The following is a 9,710-nucleotide window of genomic DNA, read 5'->3' as shown; positions in this document are numbered from 1 at the left end:
TTTTCTCGTTGACTTTAATTGCATTTTTAAGGCAGCAGGTGGACTTTCATTTTCAACTTAAACCACCTTCAAATGTTTTACAGTGTGTGTGACACATTAATATGGGAATGGTGGCCTTCATTTGGATTTTAGAGGGCCTGCAGGTAAGAGCAATTCCAGTTGTGGAGGTGAGTTGATGAGGCACTTGCTATAGAAAGTAGCGGAGTATCCAGGAAGGCGCTTTAAGGGCTGACCTCTTGCTTACAAAGGCCCATTCAGCAGAGACTGAAAGAGGAACAGCAGCCCTGAAGGAAAAAAATGACATGGGATTTTCAGGTAAACATTTCCAAGGCGGATCGACTTACAACTGCATGTAAACCTCTGTGCACTTGCCTCTCTTGTTCACCTCTGGCACACTCTAAATTGAGGAGATTTTCGGTGTCTGGTGTTGATGCATGGCGGTATATTTTTTTCTCTGTGGAAAAAACATTCCAGGCGAGGGCGAAGCCAAGCAACGGATTAAGAATGAGGGGGAATCAAAGAGGCTGCAGGGCTGTGGAGAGGTATGAATGGTTAAAAGGTGGAAAGTGCAGTTAGTGGTATGTACGAGGGTTTGCAAAGGAGGAGTGCACGGATGCAGGGCTGCACGCCAGAAAAGGCAGACCGCGAGAGCTCCCTTCGCAAACAGAAAGCTGTGTGTTCGGCGGGGACTGCAGCAGGGCCCCCTGTGCGTTCATGAAAGCTGCTTCATAAATTGGTAAGCTGAGACGGCCGGCTCCTGGTTGCTTTTCCCCCCTCGGCGCTTATTTCTCATCCCACTTCATTAATGATGATATGGGCAGAGGGCAAACATGGCGCAGACAGACATCTCTTTATGAGGCTGATACACACCTGCAGGAGGAGACGCTGTTCTTCAAGTAATGCAGGGAGATCTTCTGTACAGTGTGTGTGCATAGAAGCTGCTTTTTGTGAGACAATATGCAGTAAAGTGGCACTGTTTGAATAGTTCAAGAAAGGGGCAGTCTCATATTTGAGAGCAGTGGCGTGCCGTGGGGTTTCAGTCAGGGCCTTCAATAGACGTCAACTACAACGTGGGTCTTTAACAAAACACATGTTGTGCAGGACAATGCAAAAACTATGCACCACACCAAGCAACAGGCATCCAATAATATGGAAATAAATAAAAAATATTAGAGGTGAGTCGATCAATCAGCCACCGATCATCATCGGCCGATTTCCGTGAATGATCGGTGATCGCCGATCACTATCTCTTTATGCCGATCACCAAAACCGATCACATTTATCTCACTTCGCAGCCTGCGTGTGAAACTGATCTCCTCTTTCCGTCACACTGCGCAAGCGCGCGGCAACAAATCCTGTCGTGTGAAGCTATAACGCTCTGAGAGTGAATGGGGGACGTTTGCATGTTGCGATGGAAAATCACCTCGGGGGGTGAAGCACGTCAAAATGCATCAACACAACAAATCTAATATGGCATTTCAAAAAACAAGCACTTCACGGAGTTTAGCTACATCGAGGCTCAATGCAGAAAAAAAGGACCAGATAGCAGGTAAAGCAGCGCACAACTACCAACACTCACCCAGATCAGCATCCATTTTGCCAGGTAATATAGTATAATTTATACCTACACCAAAAAATGAACAGGCTAGCAGAGAAGGCCCTGACAGCTCACCACTGTTTGATAGTCACTGAGACATACTACTGTCTACTTTTTATTTCATGGTACCCGTTTTGCTGAGTGGTTGATAAATTCCTGAATCTAACGTCAGAAAAGCTGAGTGCCAACAGTGAATTGAAGCTTTTTTTAAAACAGTGATGACATTTTAAATTTATCACACAGATCGAGATAAATTAGGCCTGTCTGCTAAACTCTCTGCACTCCTCAAATCTTTCCCCAGAGCTCAATGCGTCTTCATCAACATTGCAGTTGCATGAGGTCATTTTTTTTCTTCTGATTTCTAATTTATCTTTATTTTGTATTTTAGCTGCACATCTCAAATAGATTAACTTCTGTTTTTTATCACCCTTGGGTCTCTGTAATCTCAAGACCGATAGTCTGCATTGTTTGAAGGAGAAAATAGTTTCAGAACTTCATAACCCAATGTGAGAAGATGAGAATTTATAGGATTGTTGATTGCCATTGTAGATTCATCAAACGTGCAGTAAAAGCTGAAAGACTTGTGTATTCTGGGGATGCATTTTTATGTTGTACTGCAACAGAAGCTTCATGTTGGTGGGCTTTGTTGCAAAACCACCCAAAAATACATAGATTGGTTAAAAGTTTTTACATCTCTCAGTTATGTTTTGAGATTTAATACCATATCTTTGATCTTATACTGATTGTAAATTACTTTTGGTATTTAAACACATGCAGGTTGTTTGAAAATGTAATTTAGAAAGTTATTTTTGTCCAAATATAAACCCAAATGATTGACACTGAACTGGACAAAATTAGATTTTCCCTTATTTTGATTTAGTTGTCTTTTATAAAAGTAGTTTTAAAGTCCATCCGTTGTCAACTTTAACATTTAAATGCCATCTAATCTTAATCAGGTTTTAAAATTACTTTAATCTGATTTAAAGATTACAAAATCCCACAATACATATTCCACTATTTCATGTTATGCCTTCAGGCTTTAAGGACTGAACTACATACAGGAAAGAAATAGATGGGTATAGAAACTACTAATCCCACAATGCACTGCAAAAACCCACTTTCACTTTCAGAGAACTCCAGCAAGATATTGTGATAAGATTTCAAAGAATTTGACCCGAGTTAAACAATACAAAGGTACAAAATCTTCTGGTTTTTGATGACATTTATAAATAAATCTCAGAGAAATTCTTTCATTGTGGCAAAATGTGGCATTTTGCAAATAGAAACAATTTGGGTAATTCTAAACAAGAGAGGTTTGTTAGGATTTAACTTTAGGGAGTGGGAAAACAGGTATTTGTGTGAATTTGATGCAAGTAAATTTATGGTTTCAACTGTATTAATTCAGGGCCCTCAACACAAATGCACAGCACACTTTTCACATTCTTATTTTATAGGATGTTCGGAAAATTATGTATCTTTGATCTTCCAAATCTCTAGCAATATTCTTTGAATGCATTCAGGGCTGAACAAAATCATCTGTGATTAGTTTGAATTCCTCCACTGTTAGAAATCTCACATTTAAACATGTTCTGATTCAGTTCTGGGTGAATTAAGGCCATGTTTGAAATCTTTCCAGCTCACAGTTGACATCGTGGAGTTTCCATGTCCAAACTTGAGGTCTGGACCTACAGCACATATGATGTGCCGGTGTGCTGGCAGCAGAAAGATCCAACAGGAAGTGGGCACAGAGCTGGTGCCGCCAAGCCAAAAGAACCTGAACACGGAAAGGTTGTGTTTAATATCACAGAGAAACTGGCCTCTTACTGGACGCAGAGAGGGAAATGGCACCGATTTATCATAACAAGCATGTCTGTGTGTGTGAAAGAGAATGAAAAATGTATTAACTGTAAAGTCAAAAATACTGGGGTTGGCAGACGCAAAAGGAATCTACAATCTGGACAAACAGCGGACATAATGTATCTTCCTTTATGGTTCTTTTATGACCTGTTCATGTTTTACTTTCATCCTGACACCAAACCTTGAACTCCCATAAATTTAAGTAGTTTTCCCTGAAATGTGCCTCAATTTAAAGAACATAAGCTACCGATTTATAAGTGTTTGCAGTAGTGTTTCTGCAAACACACACATAAAGTTTTAAAACTTGCTTGGAAACTGTTTTTGTGTTTTGAGAAAAGTGAAAACAATCAAGTATATTGGTTAATTTATTATAGAACAACAATATTTAAGTGTGTTCCAGAACGTTCACTCACCTCATCATGCTAAACGCTTGATGTTGTCAGACCTATTTTCTGAATAATTCACCTAATATTTATTTCACCACTTGGTGGCGCTCATAGACTTTGTATAAAGTGTTAAACTTTTAGTCCCAGAGGTTGAGGTAGTTGATATGGCGGCGGAAAAAAGTAATTTACTCTTTAATTACACAAGAAGTGTATTTTAACGAAGCGTGTAAAATTTACACTCTTTTAGTGTATTCATTAAAATACAATTAAAAAAGGATCTACAACATAAACTGCATACATGCTTCAAAACACTGGATCAGGAACAGTTATTTTCAAGTCGGTCTTCAATGTAATTTAGGTCTGGGCTTTGACTGGACCATCCTAGCAGCACATGATTTTGCTTTGTGTGGACCATTTTAGCTCCAAACCATTATGTTTAGGGTTTTTGCTTAACATTATGTTGCCAGCTTCTCCTCTTATATTAAGGATAATCTTCTGGAAGAAAAGAAAGTTTGTTTTCCACATTCAAAATGTCTCACAGCACGCATTATTTTTGAATAAGTGAATCACTCTGTGCATTTTTCAGATTATTTATAGAAGGTAATCTCTGGCTTCACTCTGAGCCAGATAAACTGGATGTAATATTCATTCATTGAAGTACTTATAAAGCAAATATCACCATTTACCAGGAATAAATAGAGTATTCAGGAATGTACATACAGTAAAAACCTTTTTAAGTATCAGGATTTAAGACAGGATGGAGATATTTGTAAGATATAACTCAGCAGCGGCTTTATTCATGCTCTATAATCCCGCTATCATCCCACACAGCCCATATTCCCAGACTTACTCCATCTTGGATTCACAGGGTTTCCCCTTTGATGCTCAGAAAAAGTATTTATCTAACCATCTTTAGGATCTTTCGGTCACTTGAGGCCACTGATCATTTTGGGCCTTATGAACATCATGGATGTTCTTAAGAGCATTTATGATCTGGATTTGGCCCAAAATGAAAATGAGTTTGACACCGCTGCCGTAGCTGAACAGAAATATCACAGTTTGTGCTGAATAGCAGATTTTAAACCATACTACACCTGAAAAATGCAAAGTAAAAATGGTCGTAATGAGTATTATTGACATCTTATTAAAGGGCCGGTTGTGCCAGAATGTATTGATAAAACCTGTTCCCAAACTGTTAAAATATAAATGAATCATTAAAATTTAATTATATTATTGAAAATCTTTTCAGTCCCTCAGGATTTCATGATTCTATTTGTGTTTTTTTATTTTGGTGATAAAAATCAAAGTGTTTGTGGCACTAATTTGGAAATATTCCCGCTTATTTATGACTGTAAATGCAATGGTAGCGCTTTATTTGACAGGGTGTGCATAAGACTGACATGACAGTGTCATAAACATGACATACTGTAACACCTGTCATGAACATGAAGGAGTCTTTATGAATGTCTAACTGTTGTCATGAAGTGTCATTCGGTAAATAATGACAGTTTAATGCAAAGTTGCTTTAAAGTTGAATTAAAAGTCCATTAGAAGTGCCAACTTTGTATTATTTTGTTAATAATGACACTTTAATCCAAAATTGACACTTTTAATGGACTTTCAATTCAACTTTTAGAGCAACTTTGCATTAAAAGTGTCATTATTTGCCAAATGACAACAGTCATAGACATTCATAAAGACTCCTTCATGTTTATGACAGGTTTTATGTTAATGCACACTCCGTCAAATAAAGTGTTATCAATGCAATTTTTTATTACTCGCTGTACAGATCATGGACTATAATCTGACATCAATTAAAGTTGAGGCAGCTGTTTAGTACAAGTAAGAAAGTTTTTGACAATTTTTGAGAAAAATCTGCAATAAACTCCCAATTGTTAGTTCAAATTGTTAACTTTGCATGAATTTCCACGATAATTCTCAAAAAACTGGAGGGACTGATTGATATAATTTGGCAATAAACAAATAAACATTGATTTGATTGATGACATAATATTTAAGCAGACTTTGTATTTAGTCTAGAATCTGGAGGGCCACATAAAAAAAATAAGGCGGGCCGGATTTGGCCCACGGACCTTGAGTTTGGCACATGTAAACTACAGAAACACTCCCCACAGTGAAGTTCCTCAAGTGATTTAATTATACTTTTTAAAAACTTTTCATGTTTTGTAACTTTTGTTAATGAATTTCTCTGGCTTTATATGTGCACCATATGGAAATAAAAGTAGTTTTAGGATATTCAGATTATTTTTATTCCAGTTATTATATGGTGTGTTTTTTAAAAAGCCAAATATAGAGCTAAAATAACCTTTGTTTCAACCCAATCTTGAGTCATTTTTCCTTTAAAAATTGTCAATTCAACACAACATTTGGGTGGTTGCCATAACCCAATATGGTCAAACCATCAACCCAACCCAGTTGAGTTAAAATAATCCATGTTGGGTCGGTCCAAATTTGACCCAGATTGGTTTGTTTTTAGCCCAGCATTATTTAGTGTTCATCCATACTAACTAACATAGTTGGCTGTAACTTGCAGAACATTTAATTAAACTTTTTTTTTTAATACCAACTGGGTAGAGATGTTTCACATTCCTTTACTTGTAAGTTTAAGAAATCGGAAGGATGTGGTTTAATCCCCTAGTTCTGCTGTTTTGCACAGAGAGAGGAACTGTTACTGTTGGAAATAGTCTAACAGAGATCATTCTGTCCTTGGTACAACGGCTACATGTCAAGATAATAAAGCTGTGCACCTAAGTGGACATTTTTTTGGCGTTTTGGGATAAAGGAGAACAAGAGTCGCTGGCTGAAGTTGGCTAAGGCTTTTGAGTTCAACTTGCACCTGCCATTTTAACGAGGTTAACATCTTATTTCCGTTAGTGGAGGTATTTTACATAACTGAAGCCGTGTCAGAAAAAAAAAACAGTTCCCAAGGACGTAATACTGAGACTGTGGGTGAAAATGGATAGAAATTCTCTAAACCTTGCTGAAATGTTGTTACATAAAGATCTTTTTATTGCATCTCATCTCATGGATTTCACATGTGCACCATTATGATCCAAGAACAATCAATCTTTTTTATTATTATTGATGATTTTATGGGAAAGCTAAATATAATCTTCTGATTGCTCTTCAAATGGCATGCTTAAAACAATTTAGATTTGTTCTTCAATCCACCCTGACTGATTGATTTAGATTTATATCTCAGTGAAAATACTCATGTTCTTTGACTGACTTGACGTCTTCTGTGGATTAGCTGTTGAAAGGTTAGCATCTGTCCTAATCAGCTGTATTTCTCGCTATTTGCTCTCTATGATGAAGCAGTAATAAACGTGACTCCCTGCTGAGCCTAGAAACCAACAAAAAAAAGAACTCCGATAAGCAGGTTTTACTCACTTTGGCCTCAAATCACAAGTTTTTGTTCACTTTCTTTGTCTGAGCAGACGCTGTGGATCACTGGGGAACCGTTTAACCATAAGGAGGAAAAAGAGAGAAGTGTACATGTTACATAACTTTTTCCAAACTGAAACAGATTCCTGGCAAATTTGCTAATTCATTTTTTTCTATTTTCTAATCCACTTCCCAATCCATTAAAAGTTGGACAGCTTTGATGTGATTTCCCCTAATATAGTTCTGGCCCATTTGCTTCTAATTTGATGGTTTGTAGCACACTCCATTTCCTCACTCTGAACCATTCACAGAGCTTTAATCGGGCACTTTTCTTAAGACTTTGAACCAAAGTTTTGGAGCACGGGGTGTGATTGTGTTGAAAACAAATTCCTTGTATAACTCTGAAATGGCTAATAATAGGTTTGGAAACCTATCTAGATTAAGCAGAGAAATGTGTTTGATCACATTTCACATTAATAAAAATAGATTTGTTTGTTACCAAGCCATTGTTGTGAATACGCCACAAATTTCAGCAGATCATCAAAAAAATGATTGAAAGCAAGTTCAGATTCAAGCTTCAACAATTTGGATGAAGTGGATGAAAATCACTAATGTGCAATTTTCTCAATTTAGTTTAAGTTGCACATATTGAGGCAGTCCAAAGCAAAACGCCTCCACATCTGGGTGCAGTGATTGCTAACTCGGCTGTCTTCTCAAACTTTTTCTCTGAGATGAAAATCAGCACGCTCTGTAGTTTTATCACCATTAATTTGGACAAAACCGGTTAAAAAAAGCTGAAATTAGAATGTACATAGCATTTATTTGATACCACTTCTCCTCAAAATTTGTCATTTTTCCTTCTTTCAAAATTCAGCAACTCGGTTAAATTTTGACGAATGTCTTCAGCCCCCCGTCTAATTTAACTTCCTGTTTCTTGATGCCTCTTGGTAAAACGCGATGCTACACAGAAAATTTAGCCTTGTTATTTCTCCCTTTTTTGCAGATTTTCTTTATCCTGTGCACACTTTTCATGTTAACTTGAACGACTAATATGAAATTCTTCATTTGCACTTCGACAGCTCCTCAGGACATGATTTCATTTAAATGTTATTTCTGTAACGTACCTGAAAATGTTATTTGCACTTTACAAATCTTGTCATTTTGGGAAAACTATGCGCAACAATTTCAACTTTTTTGTGATCCATGTCATGGCAAAAACGGAGCTTAAAAAAATCTCAACTTTAACCGACACTTTTTGAAAAAGGCTCTGCAAACGATCACAAAAAAACATCACAGTATTCTGCGGTGCTACGCTAAATATTTCCAAAAACAACTGTGACTCCAGTTTTCTTGGCCACTGCTTACATCTTTTCTCTCACTCATCAACTTCTTCAGCTTCCATTTGAAGTTAAATTAATATTCAGCTCATAAAAGCGGCTTTGTCATTGTTGTGCTTTTTAGCACAGATGGTGAAAACCCTATTTAGGCAGAACCATTTCTAAAAAAATGTTTAATATCTACAAAGTTATGCCTTTTTATTATTATTATTATTTTCCTCCTTGTACATGACACGTTTTGCCTGTTTGTGTGACTCTGACATATGAATCACTCAGCCATAAAGCAGCTCCTAAACTCAACTTATGAACCAGTGCTGTTTTGAGGCATCAAAACATTAGATAACTGTACTGTGAATCCCTGATATTTCATTCACATCACATTTCAAGCCTGGAACTTCAGGAAATATGATTCATTCATATGTCTGTTGTGTCGTCTTTGCTCATTTCACATCAGACGCTCAGTCCACTTCCTCTCAGCAGCTGCCTATAATCCACGCCATCTTCGTCTGGCACACAAGCCGTGAGTCATCTTACCTGAGGCTGTTTTTTGTTAGCAGTAGGAATCCACCAGAAGAACAGTTTTTGGAAAAGAGGATCTCTGGCTTCTGGAAATTGTTTGGACGTGCTTCCATAAAAAATTAATAAAAAATGCAATGTTTACTGTAAAATTATGAAATACAGTAATTATTCCTTCAGTTAATAACTTGATCAACAGTTTGGCATTTGAAGAGTTGTGTTGTTTTTTTTGCAGGAAGCATTTTAGACATGCATTGCTGAAAAGCTAGTTTCAGATAATAGGTGATAAGAGAGATCAACTTTGAATGAGTTGAACACCTTGTGCAGACATTAAAATTTTATTTATGATCTTTTACTGCCTGATTAACATTAGAAGCATTTTGCTGCCTAACTACTAACATGGAGGCAATAAGACCAGACTTTTGTTAGTCTTATCTTATTTTATTTTTATCTTTTTGCATTTTACCAGTAAGTATTAAGTGAACTGTAGATGTTTTTTCACATATCTTCTCCCATAAAACAAGATGGACCAATTCAATAATGTTTGATCATTAACCACATCCATCAAACATCATTTCATAAACTAAAAACATTTAGTTTTTACTTAGCTTT

The sequence above is a fragment of the Xiphophorus hellerii genome, chromosome 15, assembly GCF_003331165.1.
Source record: "Xiphophorus hellerii strain 12219 chromosome 15, Xiphophorus_hellerii-4.1, whole genome shotgun sequence".
In the NCBI taxonomy this organism is placed as follows: domain Eukaryota; kingdom Metazoa; phylum Chordata; class Actinopteri; order Cyprinodontiformes; family Poeciliidae; genus Xiphophorus; species Xiphophorus hellerii.
The sequence above is the reverse complement of the archived record's forward strand: the minus strand, read 5'-3'. Positions refer to the sequence as shown.